The following is a 21,118-nucleotide window of genomic DNA, read 5'->3' as shown; positions in this document are numbered from 1 at the left end:
CGATAAACTGACAGCAGCATGAAAATAATAATTGAGGTATTGAAAGTGTCAGTTTTAAAGACAAAGCATATTATCCACAATATGTTCGCGCCAATACGAACAGACAATTGCTATCCGGCAAACATAACAGCGTTTGATAGAAACCTATGCACATTTCGCATTCTCGTTACATTGCGCTATCCGTACACATCTACATTACATATACATGTTCAACTTGCACGTAAACACATTGTTTCATCTCTGACCGGAAAGCAGAACTAATAGCGAGAACAGTCGGAACGGTGAAAAGAAAGACTTTGTAGCGATTCGATTGTGGAAACGGTGGAATGGTTAAATATTATGAATCTTCTGCCATCAGCGAGTATAAAAGTAAATATGATTACTTTATTTGATTCATAAACTATATTACTCTTTGCCTATCTCTCTGAAGAGTAAAGAATTTATTTCTAAAGGAAGTTGCAAATTAATAGGTGTTACGCATAATGGCTTTAGAGCGCGATTCGTCAACTTGATTCGTTCTTTTTTGGCAATTTAAACTTGCAAAAATTTATTTTATTATAGCTAACAGAACTTATAGCTTTTTGTGCGTAGAATTTTACCGTTTATGGTATTTGGAAAATATTAGTGCATACGTTCAAGAAAAACGTATATTAAAACAACAAATAAAAACCGATAAAAAGCGCACACAACCGCGAGGAAATGCAAAATAGTAAGCGTGATAGTATGACCATTGGCGGTTTAACGCTATCGATTGGTAAATGAACGCTGGACACATTAAATGGACCCATGGACGATTGCCGCAGGATCAGGAACCAAGAAAATTTAATGCCTAGCACTTTACAGGAAAGTGATCTTAAAGGTGCTCATTGAATGAAATAATTTCTGATGCAAATAGAAAATACTTTATTTTTCTTAACATAAAGTTTATTTTTGACAGATTTGAAAAAAGAAGTTACTTAATAAAAAGCAAAATTTATTAACAAGATTTAGTTATATAAAATATTCAGAAAAAGAAGTGATTAATTTACGAATTATGTATGTTACCATTTACACCGTTGTATCCAATGTCTCATTTGAGAACTTGTTTACACACACATACTCTCTCTCTCTCTCTCTCTCTCTCTCTCTCTCTCTCTCTCTCTCTCTCTCTCTCTCTCTCTCTCTCTCTCTCTCTCTCTCTCTCTCTCTCTCTCTCTCTCTCTCTCTCTCTCTCTCTCTCTCTCTCTCTCTCTCTCTCCCTCTCTCCCTCTCTCCTCTCCTCTCCTCCCGCTTCCTCCCTCCCTCTCTCCTCATCTCTCACTCATGTAATTCTCGCATATGATATCATAAAGCTGCAACGAGCCATTCAACAAACAACTCTGTCTCGATGTGAGCAGTCATACACAAGAATTCCAAGCGAGCAGATCGTTTTCATTTGAAAAACAATCACGTTTAACATACTGGATTATAATTTAAAGCTGTCTTACATACGAACAGCGATATTGTCACAAACTTTTACGATACTGGTGTTTAACTTTATCTCGAACGAAAGGAATAATCGAGTATTCTAAATAAACGTCTATCATGGAGTACTAGACGATAGCCTTATCAATATTAGTCGGCATATTTGCTATTTATTATTTGCTTGTCCCGTAAAGATTCGAATGAGTTTCGGCAATACGGAATTCCACATCCAAAAGAATATTTTTTGTTAGAACATATCTGGAAAATTTTCGTGCGTCCAAAGAGTTTCGCCGATACCATTAAACAAATATATGATATGCATTCTAACGCTAAATACGTTGGAGCTTTTGATTTTACAAGATTAATCGTGGTAATCTGTAATCTCTAGAACTGATCAAGTCTGTCGCTATAAAAAATTTTAATGCCTTTCATGATCATCTTTTTTTCGGCACCGAGAATCAAGATCCGCTTTTCGGGACAAATCTGGCCGCTTTTCGTGGCGACAAGTGGCGTGACGTTAGAGCGCTTCTATGTCCCGCTTTTACAGCTAACAAAATGAGGGCTATATGTTTCGAATAATATCCGAGTGTGCTATGAATTTTTCAGAGTACTTAATGAATGTACCGTCAGACAAGCGCGTTATGGAAACGAAAGATACATTCTCGAAGTATTCTAACGATGTGATTGCTTCTTGTGCCTTCGGTATTAATGTGGATTCGATGAGAGACCCAGAGAACGATTTTTACGTTTTCGGCAAAAAAGTAACACGACATGATTTCCTTTATAAGAATTCTGATGTATCAGCACATGCCGGTGCTCATACGTTTGTTAAACCTTAAGTTAAGTACTAATGCATTCTTGTAAATCTAGTAGCTGATACTATAAAAATCAGAGAAGAGAAAGGTATTACTCGTCCAGTTATCGTCCAGACGTTATCCAGCTGCTGATGGATAACAGAAGCAAAAGAGAGCCTGGGAGAGAACTGACCATTTTAAATATGACATCGCAGGTGTTTATTTTTTTCGTCGCTGGTTTTGAGACCAGCTCGACACTGAAGAGTTTTGCGGCACACAAAATTACTGTCAATCCAGATATCCAAGAAAAGCTGCAAAATGAGATCGAAAAGGTTGTAGAAAATACGAATGGCCAAGCATCTTACGAGGCGATCAATAAAATGAAGTATTGGAGTGCTGTTGTTAATAAGACTCTCAGAATATATCCGGTACAACCAATGACGGACAGATTATGCGTGAAAGATTTCGAATTACTCGCAGCACTGCCAGGTGCAAAGCCGTATCTTGTAAAGGAAGGAACGATAGTTTGGATCCCGTTTTATGGGCTTTAACACGACCCTAAGTATTTTCCAGAACCGGATAAGTTCAACCCTGAGAGTTTCTTCGATGAAGGCGATCAGTGTAATCTTAACGCTTATTATCCATTTGGATTAGGCCCGAGGATGTGCATCGGCAACAGGTTCGCGTTACTGAAGACAATAGGACTTTACTATTTCATCTTCTAGCTTGTTGTCAATTGAAGCCTTGCGAAAAAACTTCAACATCTGTAAAGTTGCAGAAAGGCGGATTCTCAATGCGGATTGAAAGTGGTTTCTGGTTGAGCATCGTACCGAGAGAGAACAAGCATCTTACGGGAATGAAAACTAAACATGTCGGTTCCAGATTCCAAAGTAAGAATACAAAATAAGGACAGGAATGCAATTAAACAATGAGATTCAAAACATTAAAGTCCATGAACGTAGAGAAAACAAATATATTTTACATTACATTACAATGTTACAATATATGTGTTACAGTATTATAATATACATATATGTATAAACAATAATAATAAAAAGAAGGTTAGCATACGTACTGCGAGATTTTAACAATGTGAGAGCAATTCTGATCATAACAAAATCTTTCATCCACTTTATTGTCAGAGAGCGATTAGCCACGGTCAAAGTACTTCCATCAAGGATAGACAATCTAATGCAATCTCGTAATTTCTCCTATTACATTGCTGTCAATTAATATAAATCACGTTACATATCAATAATAATAAATAAAAGGCAAAAGATGTATATAAAAATATTACATAAGCAGTAACTGGCGAATCCAATGTACATCATTTTGATTATACAAATTTATCATGTGTAAAACAACACAGATGCGATAAATGTAATGGCAAATGTAAATACTCCTGTCGACCTCACTTACGTAAGTGATGACAAATCAGATATATTAGATTGTGCTGCAATCGACAATAGTCGATCGACCGTGGCCTTTCGACGCGCGTAACGTTGTACTGTGATATAATCTTTGTTACTGACAGTACAATAATTAAACATATTCAAGAAACAAGTAAAGAAGTGCAAGAATTGATTTCAATTTCGACAAAACTATATGGTGTATACTAGTTTAGTGGATAATAAAGCTGTGATAAATATATCAGTACGACATTATATAGATTTGCTTTGTCGGTGATTGCGGGTGCTTTAAGCCTTTATTATTTCCTATTCAAGGATTTGAATTGTTTTAAATATGGTACATCACATAGGCCACCTATTCCTATATTGAGAAATATGGGAGTATCGATCTTTATACGTCTTCAGGCCGAACTTGTCAAAGATATTTACAACCTACATCCTGAAACCAAATACACTGCAATACATGATATTACCAAATCACTTATAATAATTCGCGAGCTTATTAAATGCATCACATTAAAACACTATAACGACGTGAGTGCTATTTGCGTTTTTGGTATCAATGTTGATTCTATTAGAAACTCAGAGAACAAATTCTATGTATATGGCAAAGAGGCGATCACTTTTAACATTGTTTCCTTAATAAAGTTATACATAAAAACCAAAAATGATAATGATATTGTTCGTCCTGACAATTGATGATGGAAAACAGAAGCAAAGAGGCGGAATTTATTGAATGGTAGAATCGATGATGTGGTATTTATCAGGTACTTACCTTGTTCTTTTGTGGCTTCGACGTTAATGTATTTTGCCGCTCATGAAATCGCGATTAACCAGGATATACGAAAAACTTCGAAAGATATCGACCAGGTCTTGGGATAAACAAATAGGCATCTTATGAAACGATTAATAGCATGGAATATTTAAATGCTGTGATTAACGAAGCTCTCAGAATGTATCCGGTTATTATATACCTATATATAATAATAGACAGATTCTATATGCATAAAAGACTTTGAGCTACTACCGGCATTACCAGGGATGAAACTATTTTCTATAAAGGAGAGACAAGACATATGGATACCGGTTTATAACCTTATGAACATGACGCTAAATACTTTGAAAAGCCGGAAAAGTTTGATCCCGAGCGGTTTCTTAGTGAACCGTAAAGATATGCTTCAATATGAAACCTGAAGGTGGTTTCTGGCTAAAGGAGTTACCCTAAAGAAAAATTATATTATATTCTTACAGCTAATCTTGTCAGTGGAATAGATGTAAGAAAATTTTAATAATTTTATGATTTCTTGAAAATTTGGAAATAAAAGACATTTTAATATAAAATAATAATTTCTGCTATTTTGTTAATTAATAACGTCCCAAAATAACATTAATTTAAAGAAAAGTAATTCGTAAAATTGCTTAAGTTTCTCAAAATACACATATGTTATTTTTACACATACAATCTTACAATTAAAAAATTTTATATTAAAGCAAATTTTTTATATAATAAAATAAAATAGCATTTACAAAAGTCAAGTTTGCTCAAAATATAATCATATGTTTTTATATAACATATCATTTAAATTTCAAATGAAATGGAAAACAACGATGCCAAAATGAACACAAAAGAGGACATTTCTTTCTTAATTATCCAGTAAGAAGATGTTTACGTTGCTGCAAGTTTAACAAACAATGATACGTGCATTAGAAATGTTTTTATTAAAGGTAATTATTTTATCTTTAAAACGTATTTCAGGCAAAAAAGAGAGCATAAAAGAGGTTAATATCATGAATTAAATATCATTTCTCATGTTGCATTCTTATTATTGATCGTATTGTGATGCAAATTACTTTTCTTCGTAATAACTGTACAATTATTGTTATCATAGTAATTATACTTATACTTTTCCACTGCATTTCTGTGCGATTTTTGTAAGAAATGTTTTTATAATTTTTTCCATTGAGATAACGACGTATTATGCACATAAAAGCGTTATTAAAATAGTTTAAGCAAACAATTACATTATAAATTAAAAGCAAAAACTAATTATACATTAATACAAGTACAAAATATTATATGGAAAAAATTATGTTAGAATAAAAAAAGTCGGAGATTGGTTAATTACAGGACATTATTTTATTACAAAATCTATGAGTCTATATATATATATAATGTAAAATATATGCCTTTGAATGTTACGTAGTGTTTAGTGTTTCATTGAATCACTGTCTGGAAATTACTTTACGCGTTACGTCATACTGCGCAATAGACCCCTCCTTGTAATATGTGACACATATAACAGAAAGATTAGTTATAGCAGCAGCAGTTGACCATTATAGCTTGACGTATAGTGTCATATTGATCGAATTTATCGGTATTTTAATAACATTTGAATAATATTTGAATAACAGTGTTGTTTTTACTTTTTTCACAAATTCAGTTCAATCGCGTATACAGTTATCAGCATGATATATATAATCATTTTGTCGGTGATACACGGAGAAAATTGCTACGGTTGTTACAACAACATTCTCTATGATTGAAAAAGAAATGTATGTGAATTCAAGTTAAATTGACATTACATTGAATGTAGCTGTTAAGATATGCTCATTTATACAGTTTTCATAACCGTAGTTCTTACGATACGTGACATTCGGTTACAATACCTTCGTATATGGTTGCCTCAACAAAAGGATTATTGCTATCTCTCTTATGTAGTCTGCAGCACAAATATTATGGTTGAGAGATCCATAAGATATAGCTGCACGGTACAGCACTGAATCACTGATTGAGAGTTTAGTTCCATTGCGCGCGCAAAAGAATTTCTGCATAGAATAAAGTGGATTTGATATAAGGATTTGATAAGGATGTTTCAACTTTATAAATATAATTTTTTCATAAATATATTTACGAACACAAAATTTCGTAATGAGCCGACACTGGTTTCTGACATTCACCCGACATTAAGAAATATTATATCATATATCCAATTCAAAATTTTATTACTCTTTTTAAACTGAATTTGTTTCTTAAGATGATTTTTGAAAAATTATATATTTGCGCTGATTATGACATATGTAGACTATATAACACTTACATTAAATTAAGAAGTAGTCTACCACGTAAGGCAGTTGGCTCACGATCCAGAGGTCCCGAGTTCGAATCCCACCAAGGTAAGTGTTTTTTTCAAATACGAGAAAATATTTATAATCATAGACTGCATCTTAAGAAACAAATTTAGTTAAAAAATAGTAATAAAAATTTCGAAATAAATAATTTTTTATATTTAGCATTAGTACCTACACATAGGGGAGACCGGGGCTAAAACGTCTACGGGGTAAATACGTCTAATCAAATATCTCGGAACCTGTATATTGGGCGAACTCGCTATTAACATTGTAAACGCTGCTTATAGTACCCATGTGACCAACGGAGTTTCGGCAGGTTACCTGCCGTGTTATGATTTTTACGAGGGCAAACGTGTTTTCGGAAGGTGAAAGTTACATTTTCTGCGCGTGGAAACTTTGTAATATCTGCAATAATATTTGCTCCCCAAATCTCGAGGTACGTGATTATAAAGAGTAATGCATGCTGAACACGAATCCAGTGTAGTTTTTTCATTATCGTTGATGTCTAATATTTCGTGGGCGATCAAACCTGAAACTTGTGTTTGGGGCTCATCGGTCAGTAAGCAATCCGGGTGCATTTCCAAGGGAATTTCGGGCTCACTGCATATGAAATATGGATGAGACGGGAATTACAACCGTTCAGACACCGAATAGAGTCATCGGACGTCGAGGAGTGAAACAAGTCGGGCGAGTGACTTCTGCGGAAAGAGGAACCCTCGTAACTATTTTTTAATAATGTTTCGCATAAAAATTTTATATAAATTTTTATATTTTTCTCTTAAAAACAATTATTAAAATGTATCCTATTATTTTTTAGGATTAGATGTACGTATATGTATTGAAAATGCAGTGCAGACTGTTATACCCCGGCATTTTTGAGATTTCAATTTTCCACCGTTGTCGTTTTTGCTCTATACCGGTTAAACAAAGCGACGTAGACAAAAATTTCCTATATAAATTTTGTAGCTAAAGGTTCACTCTTTACAGTGGTATACCACATTTAACTACAATTATTTATTTTGTTGTTAAAAATCGGCACCGAAAAAAACGGACTGTTTAGCCCCGGTCTCCCCTAATCATTATGGTTGTAACATCCATATATTATGGTTGCAACATCCATATAGTAGCTACCCTTACTAAGGTTAGGGCAACCATATAGGTCACTTCCAGAGTACTATGGTTTCCATAACCCTTTTGTATGGATGGGCGAAAATTAACATTATTATTCTGTTGTAGCAACCGTAACTTTTTCTCCGTGTAACGGCTATTCTAGGTCTCTATTACATTCTCTACAAGAATTTAAATTTTTTCAAAAAACATGGAATACCATGTGCAAAACCTCTACCGTTAATGGGAAACATGGGACCGACACTACTCCGTCGGAAATCCATTGCTGATCTTGTAAAGTCGACGTATGATTTACATCCTGCACGGAGAAAAAGTTACGGTTGCTACAACAGAATAATAATGTTAATTTTCGCCCATCCATACAAAAGGGTTATGGAACCATAGTACTCTGGAAGTGACCTATATGGTTGCCCTAACCTTAGTGAGGGTAGCTACTATATGGATGTTGCAACCATAATATATGGATGTTACAACCATAATGAACAAATATTCACCCGACAAAAAAAATTATTTATTTCGAAATTTTATTACTGTTTTTTAACTAAATTTGTTTCTTAAGATGCAGTCTATGATTATAAATATTTTCTCGTATTTGAAAAAAAACACTTACCTTGGTGGGATTCGAACTCGGGACCTCTGGATCGTGAGCCAACTGCCTTACGTGGTAGACTACTTCTTAATTTAAAATAAGTGTTATATATAGTCTACATATGGCATAACCAGCGCAAATATATAATTTTCAAAAATCATCTTAAGAAACAAATTCAGTTTAAAAAGAGTAATAAAATTTTGAATTGGATATATAATATAATATTTCTTAATGTCGGGTGAATGTCAGAAACCAGTGTCGGCTCATTACGAAATTTTGTGTTCGTAAATATATTTATGAAAAAAGTATATTTATAAAGTTAAAACAACTTTATCAAATCCACTTTATTCTATGCAGAAATTCTTTTGCGCGCGCAATGGAACTAACCTCTCAATCATGCAGTGATTCAGTGCTGTACCGTGCAGCTATATCTTATGGATCTCTCAACCATAATATTTGTGCTGCAGACCACATAAGAGAGATAGCAATAATTCTTTGGTTGAGGCAACCATATACGAGGGTATTGTAACCGAATGTCACGTATCGTAAGAACTACGGTTATGAAACTGTATAAATGAGCATATCTTAACAGCTACATTCAATGTAATATCAATTTAACTTGAATTCACATACATTTCTTTTTCAATCATAGAGAATGTTGTTGTAACAACCGTAGCAATTTTCTCCGTGTGACGCCAAATACGTCGACATGTATGATTTGACTCAACCACTCATAGTGCTTCGCGATCCCGAGCTTATTAAAGCTATCACATTAAAACATTTCGACATGTTTATGGATCATCGTCGTTTCGTCGACGAAACTCAAGATCCATTTTTCGACAGAAATCTCGTTGCCCTTCGCGGTGAGAAGTGGCGGGAGGTACGATCTATATTGTGTCCAGCCTTCACATCCAGTAAGATGAAAAATATGTTTCAACCTGATGTCGGATACAGCATCGACGTTAGCGATTACTTGGCGCAATTGTCACCAGAGAAGAGAATGATAGAAATGAAAGACGTCTTCACGAGATATACAATGACGTAATCGCTACTTGCGCTTTTGGCGTCAGTGTAGATTCTATGAGAAATCCGAAGAATGAATTTTATGTATATGGCAAAGAGGTGAACCTATTCAGCGGCGTTGTTCTTTTAAAGTTCTACATATTTAGAACATTACCTTGGCTGGCACGAATACTTAAATTAAGATTTCTTCGTGAGAAGATAGCGAACTTTTTCCGAGATCTCGTAGAAACCACCATAAAAACTAGAGAAGAAAAAGGTATCGTTCGACCAGACATGATACAGCTGATGACGGAGAGTAGGGGTAAAGATGGCAGGATGGATTTGACTCGATTGATCGACGATATGGTGGCACAAGCATTCACTTTCTTTTTTGGAGGCTTCGACAGCAGCTCGACGTTAATGTGTTTTGCTGCTCACGAAATCGCAGTGAATCAGAATGTACAGACGACATTCAAATGAGATCGACAAGGTTTTAGAAGATAATAACAGACAAGCACCTTACGAAGCGGTCAATAGTATGGAATATTTGAATGTAATAATCAATGAGGCTCTAAGGATGTATCCAAGTGGCTTAGCGTTGGACAGATTATGTGTGAAAGATTTTGAATTACTTCCGACATTGCCAGGAACAAAGCCCCTTACTATAAAAAAAGGACAAGAAATATGGATACCGATTTATGGACTTCATCATGATCCTAAATACTTCGATAAGCCAGAAAAGTTTGATCCCGGGCGGTTTCTTGGTGAGCGGAAGAAACATAGTCTTAACTGCGGAGCTTTTCTTCCCTTCGGTCTGGGTCCCAGAATGTGCATAGGTAACAGATTCGCATTATTGGAAACGAAAGTTTTTTTGGTTCATCTGCTTGCACGTTGCGAACTACATGCGAAAAGACTCAGTTACTGCTGAAGATCGGCAAGGACGCTTAATCTGACGCCTGAAGAAGGTTTTTGGCTAAATGTAATACCAAAGAAAAATATGCATGCATTACACTGTTGCAGTTAATAATGGGACACATTCAGAGTAAGAAAAGTTTATATCTTCTTAATTACACTTTGAAATTTTAGAAATAAAAGGAATATTGTTATATTATAAAAAAACATTTTATGCTGTATGTGTTTACTAACAATGACTTAATATTTATAAGAAGAAGAAGAATTTCTAATTTGTAGGGTAAATATTTACCCTTACGAACCTCCTTCCAATGACTTTCTCCTTTACATATATTATAGAGATCATCCTCCTAAGTAACCTTCAGAAAGTTTAACCGACGTTCGTTGTTTATTAAAAAATATGAACAAATATAACTGCGAAATATAACACTTTGTATTAGTGCTTAGGGAAGTAATTTGCTGATATGTGTGCATAAACAGTACATATGTGAGCGGAGGAAAGGCTACCGCCCTAAGCACTAATACAAAGTGTTTATTTCTCAAACTTTTTTGTTAATAATTTTTTAATAAATAACGAGTGACGGCTAACGCTAAAGAAAAAATCCGCGTTTCTGAAATGTGGGTACATAAAGTATAAAGTTTAAAAAAAAAAAATTCCAATAGTTGATCCTGATTGTATGTCAAATGTAGAAATTCGTGGAGCAACATGTAATCGTTTCGAGTTTCTCGATATACTAAATATTTTCATTTCCTGACGATGTACGAATATGATGACCTTTATGAAGGTTTATATGTAAACATCGTAATCTATCTATTATATAAAATTGAATGTCTGTATGTATGTATGTATGTTCTTTATACACTCTTAAACTATTCGACCGAATTTTTGCCAAAAGTATATAAATAGGGGTAGAATTTCCTGGGGAGTGCCATAAAGTGTATAATTTTTCGTTACCGATCTTTTTGGGAATCGGTATTGAATAAAAATTATATTATGCAATTTTAAATATTATAATTTAATTAATAATAAATAAATAATAATAAGAGAAATAGGATCGTAACAATATACAATCAATTAGAATCAAAAGCCATGCGATCCAAGCCTAGGTCTTTGACGGCCTTATGTTAGTTTCTATATATATATATATATCTTGTGACGTGACATTAGTCACGTCCCCGGCCCGGATGGTAGCTCGGCCGAGGTGGGCGTCAAGGGTGGTGCCTCCACCCGAGCGGGCGAGGCGTTAGAGCTATCGTTAGGCTAAATTTTGTAAGACTTGCAGGTTATGAGCGAGGGGTGCGGAGCAGATGGCCAGGGACTCGTGTAACGACGTAAAGTCGCACCGCGGGATTATTGCAGGTGGACAGCCGGAAGCTTACCGAGGAAGGACGGCCGACGGTCGGGTCACGCTGGGGCCCATAGCCGGGGCAGCCGAGCGCCTGGCACGAAGAACGCGTAGCCCGCAACGACGGATGACGGCCCGGACACGGAGGGACCGAAAAGGGGAACGCCCGACGAAGGTCCCCGTCCCACGATAAAACCACTACCGGAATTCCGCCACCGGTCGACAGGCCATGGCCCGTCCAGCCTGGTCGTCGACGGACCGGTCCTCGAGTCGCGGCCTGGACAGCCGGACTCGATGTGGATTTAAAACACCGCCGGTAGGTGGAGGCACGTGCGAGAGGCGCCCGGACGGGCGCAGCAGGCGCATAGGGCGCAGCAGGAGTCAGGTGCGGCAGGCGCGCGAGGCGGCGATCGCGCAAGGCGCCGGAAGTCGGGCGCGGCGATCGCACGATCGGCAGTGGTGCAACCCCGGCGCGCAGGCGCGCGGGCCCAGCGTGGTCCCGCCGGACCGGAGGGAGTACTGTCGTGCGAGCCGAGGTTGCGAACGGTACCATCCAGCCCCTGCGAGCGATTCCGGAATAAGGCTGCCGCGAAGGACGAAGGACAATTGTAAGGCCACTGCTCACGCATCCAAAGTAAGATCGCCGCGATACCGAGGCCCTCCCGGGAGTCGCGTGTGCCGCGAGAATGTGTTATCGCTATTAGAGAATCGAGAGAAATACCGCGGGAGGGCCCGGCCGAGAAAACGAGAGTTGTGCTGCCCGTCTCGGGATTCGGAAGTGCGGCCGCCGACAGTCAGCGTCTCGTAATTTGTATGATTTCCGCGTAATTTGAGTCGTCCGATTTCTGTGTGATTTCCGTCGGATGCGTTTGTTTCCGTGTGATTTTCGTGATATCGTTGTGAGAACTGGAGCGTGATGTGTCGTGTGATTTTCGTGAGATCGTTGTGAGAATTCGGTGGGGTTTCGTGAACGGGAAGATGCGCCGGGCGTAATCGAGCCGTTTTAGGCGGGGTGCTCTTCGCACGACCGGGCACCGTATCATCGCGGGCGCCGTAGCGTGGCCTACGCGTGATCGCGTCGCGGCGTGCGGGGCATCGCTGTGTAGTATTGCGGACCTCGCGAGGCTTCGTGCGTGAAGACCGAGGTCAATCGCGGGGTCAATCTGGGATCGCGTGATCCGAAGGGATTCGCGGTCATTTTTTGGAGATTATCATGTCGTGTGTCGTTGCGTTCGTTGTAAGTAAGTGTGCGTCGATGCCGCGAAATCCGGCGTAATGTCCATGTATCGTTCGGCGTAAGGTATCGCTCGCGTGTGCGTCGATGCCGCGAAATCCGGCGTAATGTCCATGTATCGTTCGGCGTAAGGTATCGCTCGCGTTAATGTCTCGGTCCGCGTAATGTTAATGTATCGTTGCGTGAAATGTATCGCTCACGGGAGCGTATCATTCTCGTGTCAAGGTGTCGTCTCGCGTAAAGTATTCGTGATATCGTTCGTGTCGCGTTAAAATATCAGTTGGCGTAGAGTATTGTGTCGCGTTAGAGTCGTTACGTAAGGCACACCCCGCGTTAATGTATCGGCCCGCATTAGAATATTGTTCCGCGCTAGAGTTGATTTGCGCTCAGTAATGAATGGCAACGAGATACTTCGCCGATCTCGCGAAGCGTGGCGGGACGCGCTGTGACCCGTCGTCGGTCCTTTGCGGAAAACTATACTCTATCCTGTCTTCTTTTTCTTATTAAATATACTCGTTACCCTGTTATTTAAGTGCTTTATTTCTTTGTGTGTCGATTGCGCTGCGCTCCCTCTCCTCCTTCAACCGAGATCCACCAGCGGTCTCGCTTATGGACTGCACGCCTGAGATATTTGCGTTTGAGTGTCAGAGTTGGAATTAAAGTAACGTGGTGCGCGTATTCGCACCTGGCGCCATTATCATATTGGAGAAAGTGTCCGGTCAAGCTACCATCTGGCTATAGAGATTTCGGGAAACTATCATATTAAGCCTGAGAAAAGGCAAAGCGACGGCGCGCTCCTTTTCGGCCGGCGAGACCGAAGGGACATCGTCGTCGTCGTCGTAATCTATATATATACATATAATTTTTCCAACAAACTGCGCGCCGATATTTGTCGGACTTTAAAACACAGTATTGTAGAATTAAAACCCTTCCCTCCCCGGAATTAAATCGACTCGATTAATTATCTAAAAAACTGTAAAGAATTTATTGCGAAAATATTACCTCAGCAGGGTTCGAACCTGGAACCTCCCTCATTCCGTGTAGGCGTCGTACCAATTCGACACCGAGGCATGTGGTAATATTTATTGCAATAACCGGTGATAATAGTTGAAACGTCTTTCTCAGGCGACGTGAATAAATAATAATAAGAGAAATAGGATCGTAACAATATACAATCAATTAGAATCAAAAGCCATGCGATCCAAGCCTAGGTCTTGACGGCCTTATGTTAGTTTCTGTATATATATATATATATATATATTATCTATATATATACATATAATTTTTCCAACAAACTGCGCGCCGATTATTTGTCGGACTTTAAAACACAGTTATTGTTAGAATTAAAACCCTTCCCTCCCGGAATTAAATCGACTCGATTTAATTATCTAAAAACTGTAAAGAATTTTATTGCGAAAAAATATTACCTCAGCCAGGGTTCGAACCTCCCTCATTCCGTGTAGGGCGTCGTACCAATTCGACCACCGAGGCATGTGGTAATATTTATCGCAATAACCGGTGATAATAGTTTGAAACGTCTTTCTCAGGCGACGTGAATAAATAATAATAAGAGAAATAGGATCGTAACACTATACAATCAATTAGAATCAAAAGCCATGCGATCCAAGCCTAGGTCTTTGACGGCCTTATGTTAGTTTCTGTAATATATATATCTATATATTATAAATATAATTTTTCCAACAAACTGCGCGCCGATTATTTGTCGGACTTTTTAAAAAGTTAGTTTTAATATTAAAACCCTTCCCTCCCGGAATTAAATCGACCGATTTAATATCTAAAACTGTAAAGAATTATTGCGAAAAATATTACTCAGCCAGGTTCGAACCTGGAACCTCCTCATTCCCGTACGCGAATGAGGGAGGTTCCAGGTTCGAACCCGGGATGAGGTAATATTTTTTCGCAATAAATTCTTTACAGTTTTTAGATAATTAAATCGAGTCGATTTAATTCCGGGGAGGGAAGGGTTTTAATTCTAACAATAATGTGTTTAAAGTCCGACAAATATCGGCGCGCGTTTGTTGGAAAATAATGTATATATATAGATATATATATACAGAAACTAACATAAGGCCGTCAAAGACCTAGGCTTGGATCAGCATGGCTTTTGATTCTAATTGATTGTATAGTTTACGATCCTATTTCTTTATTATTATTTATTCACGTGCCTGAGAAAGACGTTTCAAATATTACACCGGTTATTGCGATAAATATTACCACATGCCTCGGTGGTCGAATTGGTACGACGCCCTACACGGAATGAGGGAGGTCGAACCCTGGCTGAGGTAATATTTTTCGCAATAAAATTCTTTACAGTTTTTAGATAATTAAATCGAGTCGATTAATTCCGGGGAGGGAAGGGTTTTAATTCTAACAATAACTGTGTTTTAAAGTCCGACAAATAATCGGCGCGCAGTTTGTTGGAAAAATTATATGTATATATATAGATATATATTATATATATATATATACAGAAACTAACATAAGGCCGTCAAAGACCTAGGCTGGATCGCATGGCTTTGATTCTAATTGATTGTATATTGTTACGATCCTATTTCTTTATTATTATTTATTCACGTCGCCTGAGAAAGACGTTTCAAATATTATCACCGGTTATTGCAATAAATATTACCACATGCCTCGGTGGTCGAATTGGTACGACGCCTACACGGAATGAGGGAGGTTCCAGGTTCGAACCCTGGCTGAGGTAATATTTTTCGCAATAAAATTCTTTACAGTTTTAGATAATTAAATCGAGTCGATTTAATTCCGGGGAGGGAAGGGTTTTAATTCTAACAATAACTGTGTTTTAAAGTCCGACAAATAATCGGCGCGCAGTTTGTTGGAAAAATTATATGTATATATATAGATTACACGACGACGACGATGTCCCTTCGGTCTCGCCGGCCGAAAAGGAGCGCGCCGTCGCTTTGCCTTTCTCAGGCTTAATATGATAGTTTCCCGAAATCTCTATAGCCAGATGGTAGCTTGACCGGACACTTCTCCAATATGATAATGGGCGCCAGGTGCGAATACGCGCACCACGTTACTTTAATTCCAACTCTGACACTCAAACGCAAAATATCTCAGGCGTGCAGTCCATAAGCGAGACCGCTGGTGGATCTCGGTGAAGGGAGGAGAGGGAGCGCAGCGCAATCGACACACAAAGAAATAAAGCACTTAAATAACAAGGGTAACGAGTATATTTAATAAGAAAAAGAAGACAGGATAGAGTATAGTTTTCCGCAAAGGACCGACGACGGTCACAGCGCGTCCCGCCACGCTTCGCGAGATCGGCGAAGTATCTCGTTGCCATTCATTACTGAGCGCAAATCAAACTCTAGCGCGGAACAATATTCTAATGCGGGACGATACATTAACGCGGGGTGTGCCTACGTAACGACTCTAACGCGACACAATACTCTACGCCAACTGATATTTTAACGCGACACGAACGATATCACGAATACTTTACGCGAGACGACACCTTGACACGAGAATGATACGCTCCCGTGAGCGATACATTTCACGCAACGATACATTAACATTACGCGGACCGAGACATTACGCGAGCGATACTTACGCCGAACGATACATGGACATTACGCCGGATTTCGCGGCATCGACGCACACGCGAGCGATACCTTACGCCGAACGATACATGGACATTACGCCGGATTTCGCGGCATCGACGCACATTACTTACAACGAACGCAACGACACACGACATGATAATCTCCAAAAAATGACCGCGAATCCTTCGGATCACGCGAGTCCCAGATTGACCCCGCGATTGACCTCGGTCTTCACGCACGAAGCCTCGCGAGGTCCGCAATACTACACAGCGATGCCCCGCACGCCGCGACGCGATCACGCGTAGGCCACGCTACGGCCCCGCGATGATACGGTGCCCGGTCGTGCGAAGAGCACCCCGCCTAAAACGGCTCGATTACGCCCGGCGCATCTTCCCGTTCACGAAAACCCACCGAATTCTCACAACGATCTCACGAAAATCACACGACACATCACGCTCCAGTTCTCACAACGATATCACGAAAATCACACGGAAACTAAACGCATCCGACGGAAATCACACAGAAATCGGACGACTCAAATTACGCGGAAATCATACAAATTACGAGACGCTGACTGTCGGCGGCCGCACTTCCGACCCCCGAGACGGGCAGCACAACTCTCGTTCTCGGCCGGGCCCTCCCGCGGTATTTCTCTCGATTTCTAATAGCGCGAACACATTCTCGCGGCACAACGCGACTCCCGGGAGGGCCTCGGTATCGCGGCGATCTTACTTGGAGCGTGAGCAGTGGCCTTACAATTGTCCTTCGTCCTTCGCCGGCAGCCTTATTCCGGAATCGCTCGCAGGGGCTGGATGGTACCGTTCGCAACTCGGCTCGCACACGACAGTAACTCCCTCCGGTCCGGCGGGACCACGCTGGGCCCGCGCGCCTGCGCGCCGGGGTTGCACCACTGCCGATCGTGCGATCGCCGCGCCCCGACTTCCGGCGCCTTGCGCGATCGCCGCCTCGCGCGCCTGCCGCACCTGACTCCTGCTGCGCCCTATGCGCCTGCTGCGCCCGTCCGGGCGCCTCTCGCACGTGCCTCCACCTACCGGCGGGTGTTTTAAATCCACATCGAGTCCGGCTGTCCAGGCCGCGACTCGAGGACCGGTCCGTCGACGACCAGGCTGGACGGGCCATGGCCTGTCCACGGTGGCGGAATTCCGGTAGTGGTTTTATCGTGGGACGGGGACCTTCGTCGGGCGTTCCCTTTTCGGTCCCTCCGTGTCCCGGGCCGTCATCCGTCGTTGCGGGCTACGCGTTCTTCGTGCCAGGCGCTCGGCTGCCCGGCTATGGGCCCAGCGTGACCCGACCGTCGGCCGTCCTTCCTCGGTAAGCTTCGGCTGTCCACCTGCAATAATCCCGCGGTGCGACTTTACGTCGTTACACGAGTCCCTGGCCATCTGCTCCGCACCCCTCGCTCATAACCTGCAAGTCTTACAAAATTTAGCCTAACGATAGCTCTAACGCCTCGCCCGCTCGGGTGGAGGCACCACCCTTGACGCCACCTCGGCCGAGCTACCATCCGGGCCGGGACGTGCTAATGTCACGTCACAAGATATATATATATATATAGAAACTAGCATAAGGCCGTCAAAGACCTAGGCTGGATCGCATGGCTTTTGATTCTAATTGATTGTATATTGTTACGATCCTATTTCTCTTATATTAGTATTTATTTTATAATTAAATTATAATATTTAAAATGGCATAATATAATTTTTATTCAATACCGATTCCAAAAAGATCGGTAACGAAAAATTATACACTTTATGGCCTCCCCAGGAAATTCTACCCCTATTTTATATACTTTTGGCAAAAATTCGGTCGAATAGTTTAAGAGTGTATAAAGAACATACATACATACATACAGACATTCAATTTTATATATATAGATAGATTACGATGTTACATATAAACCTTCATAAAGGTCATCATATTCGTACATCGTCAGGAAATGAAATATTTAGTATATCGAGAAACTCGAAACGATTAAAATGTTGCTCCACGAATTTCTACATTTGACATACAATCAGGATCAACTATTGGAATTTTTTTTTTTAAACTTTATACTTTATAGTACCCACATTTCAGAAACGCGGATTTTTCTTTAGCGTTAGCCGTCACTCGTTATTTATTAAAAAATTATTAACAAAAAAGTTTGAGAAATAAACACTTTGTATTAGTGCTTAGGGCGGTAGCCTTTCCTCCGCTCACATATGTACTGTTTATGCACACATATCAGCAAATTACTTCCCTAAGCACTAATACAAAGTGTTATATTTCGCAGTTATATGTGTTCATAATTTTTTAATAAACAACGAACGTCGGTTAAAACTTTCTGAAGGTTACTTAGGAGGATGATCTCTATAATATATGTAAAGGAGAAAGTCATTGGAAGGAGTTCGTAAGGGTAAATATTTACCCTACAAAATTAGAAATTCTTCTTCTTCTTATAAAATATTAAGTCATTGTTTAGTAACACATACAGCATAAAATGTTTTTTTATAAACAATATTCTTTTATTTCTAAAATTCAAAGGTAATAAGAAGATATAAACTTTTCTTACTCGAATGTGTCCCATTATTAACTGCAACAGTGTAATGCATGCATATTTTTCTTTGGTATTACATTTAGCCAAAAACCTTCTTCAGGCGTCAGATTAAGCCGTCTTTGCCGATCTTCAGCGGTAACGGAGTCTTTTCGCATGTAGTTCGCAAACGTGCAAGCAGATAACAAAAAAACTTTCGTTTCCAATAATGCGAATCTGTACCTATGCACATTCTGGGACCCAGACCGAAGGGAAAGAAAAGCTCCGCAGTAAGACTATGTTTCTTCCGCTCACCAAGAAACCGCCCGGGATCAAACTTTTCTGGCTTATCGAAGTATTAGGATCATGATGAAGTCCATAAATCGGTATCCATATTTCTTGTCTTTTTTTATAGTAAGGGGCTTGTTATGGCAATGTCGGAAGTAATTCAAAATCTTTCACACATAATCTGTCCAACGCTAAGCCACTTGGATACATCCTTAGAGCCTCATTGGATTATTACATTCAAATATTCCATACTATTGACCGCTTCGTAAGGTGCTTGTCTGTTATTATCTTCTAAAACTTGTCGATCATTTTGAATGTCGTTCTTGTACATTCTGATCACTGCGATTTCGTGAGCAGCAAAACACATTAACGTCGAGCTGCTGTCGAAGCCTCCAAAAAAGAAAGTGAATGCTTGTGCCACCATATCGTCGATCAATCGAGTCAAATCCATCCTGCCATCTTTACCCCTACTCTCCGTCATCAGCTGTATCATGTCTGGTCGAACGATACTTTTTCTTCTCTAGTTTTATGGTGGTTTCTACGAGATCTCGGAAAAAGTTCGCTTCTTCTCACGAAGAAATCTTAATTTAAGTATTCGTGCCAGCAAGGTAATGTTCTAAATATGTAGAACTTTAAAAGAACAACGCCGCTGAATAGGTTCACCTCTTTGCCATATACGAAAATTCATTCTTGGATTTCTCATAGAATCTACACTGACGCCAAAAGCGCAAGTAGCGATTACGTCATTTGTATATCTCGTGAAGACGTCTTGCAAGTTCTATCATTCTCTTCTCTGGTGACAATTGCGCCAAGTAATCGCTAACGTCGATGCTGTAATCCGACATCAGGTTGAAACATATTTTTCATCTTACTGGATGTGAAGGATGGACACAATATAGATCGTACCTCCCCGCCACTTCTCACCGCGAAGGGCAACGAGATTTCTGTCGAAAAATGGATCTTGAGTTTCGTCGACGAAACGACGATGATCCATAAACATGTCGAAATGTTTTAATGTGATAGCTTTAATAAGCTCGGGATCGCGAAGCACTATGAGGGGTTGAGTCAAATCATACATGTCGACGTATTTGGCGTCAACGGAGAAAATTGCTACGGTTGTTACAACAACATTTCTATGATTGAAAAAGAAATGTATGTGAATTCAAGTTAAATTGATATACATTGAATGTAGCTGTAAGATATGATCATTATACAGTTTTAATAAACCGTAGTTCTTTACGATACGTGACATTCGGTTACAATACCCTCGTATATGGTTGCCTCAACCAAAGAATTATTGCTATCTCTTATGTGGTCTGCAGCCACAATATATGGTTGAGAGATCATAAGATATAGCTGCACGGTACAGCACTGAATACTGCATGATTGAGAGGTTAGTTCCATTGCGCGCGCAAAAGAATTTCTGCATAGAATAAAGTGGATTTGATAAAGTTGTTTTAACTTTATAAATATACTTTTTTCATAAATTATTTACGAACACAAAATTCGTAATGAGCCGACACTGGTTTCTGACATTCACCCGACATTAAGAAATATTATATTATATATCCAATTCAAAATTTATTACTCTTTTAAATGAATTTGTTTCTTAAGATGATTTTTGAAAAATTTATATTTGCGCGTTATGCATATGTAGACTATATATAACACTTATTTTAAATTAAGAAGTAGTCTACCACGTAAGGCAGTTGGCTCACGAT

The 21,118-nt window shown here is 39.4% G+C and overlaps 2 pseudogenes; both read left to right on the top strand.

Moving 5' to 3' along the window:
- The first annotated feature begins 1,563 nt into the window (after positions 1-1,563).
- Positions 1,564-3,901, top strand: LOC139786903 (cytochrome P450 9e2-like; annotated as a pseudogene).
- A 4,382-nt stretch (positions 3,902-8,283) lies between these two features.
- LOC139786904 (cytochrome P450 9e2-like) lies at positions 8,284-10,615 on the top strand (annotated as a pseudogene).
- The last annotated feature ends 10,503 nt before the right edge of the window (positions 10,616-21,118 follow it).

Source organism: Temnothorax nylanderi, unplaced genomic scaffold (assembly GCF_030848795.1).
Source record: "Temnothorax nylanderi isolate EJ_2023f unplaced genomic scaffold, tnyl_v1.0 TNYL_tig1187_pilon, whole genome shotgun sequence".
Lineage (NCBI taxonomy): Eukaryota > Metazoa > Arthropoda > Insecta > Hymenoptera > Formicidae > Temnothorax > Temnothorax nylanderi.
The sequence above is the reverse complement of the archived record's forward strand: the minus strand, read 5'-3'. Positions and strand labels throughout refer to the sequence as shown.